Source organism: Morone saxatilis, unplaced genomic scaffold (assembly GCF_004916995.1).
Source record: "Morone saxatilis isolate NCDOM2014 unplaced genomic scaffold, NCSU_SB_2.0 Contig4, whole genome shotgun sequence".
Classification (NCBI taxonomy): domain Eukaryota; kingdom Metazoa; phylum Chordata; class Actinopteri; family Moronidae; genus Morone; species Morone saxatilis.
In genome coordinates this window covers 5,690,863-5,691,310 of record NW_023339984.1, presented here as the reverse complement: position 1 = coordinate 5,691,310, position 448 = coordinate 5,690,863, and the positions used below count along the sequence as shown (strand labels likewise).

The following is a 448-nucleotide window of genomic DNA, read 5'->3' as shown; positions in this document are numbered from 1 at the left end:
GATGCATGCGACAATAAAGCCGATTAGCGTATTCTCTTTTTCAAGAAATAACAGACAGATAGATAGATTTCTGTCATTTAGACAGAAACATTTAGAAGCTGTTGTCTTGTTATGGATTTATCACTCTGATCTCTGAGCTTGCAGTTTTATAGATTTGACCTGCCTGTCACGTTCCTTCCGTTCCTTTACTACTGTAAACAATCTAGTGTAGATTGTGTATCTGTAACAAAGAACATTTTATTGAATTACTTAAGCAAAACAACACTGGTTATTTCCTGAACCCTCTCCTAATCAGCAACGTTGCTACGGGCTACAAAGCTCTGCACATTACTGACAGCTCTAACTTGACTTTATCCACACACAGAAACAAACACAGTAAGAGACAGGGCAGAGTGGTACCACAGAGAGACAGAGATGGCTGAATAGAGAGCAGAGAGAGAGAGAGAGA

General features: G+C 39.5%; 1 protein-coding gene across 1 annotated transcript in view; it reads right to left on the bottom strand.

Moving 5' to 3' along the window:
• mark2b (MAP/microtubule affinity-regulating kinase 2b) overlaps positions 1-448 on the bottom strand; it is a gene marked incomplete at both ends in the record, with an annotated part of 50,210 nt that overhangs the window by 13,632 nt on the left and 36,130 nt on the right.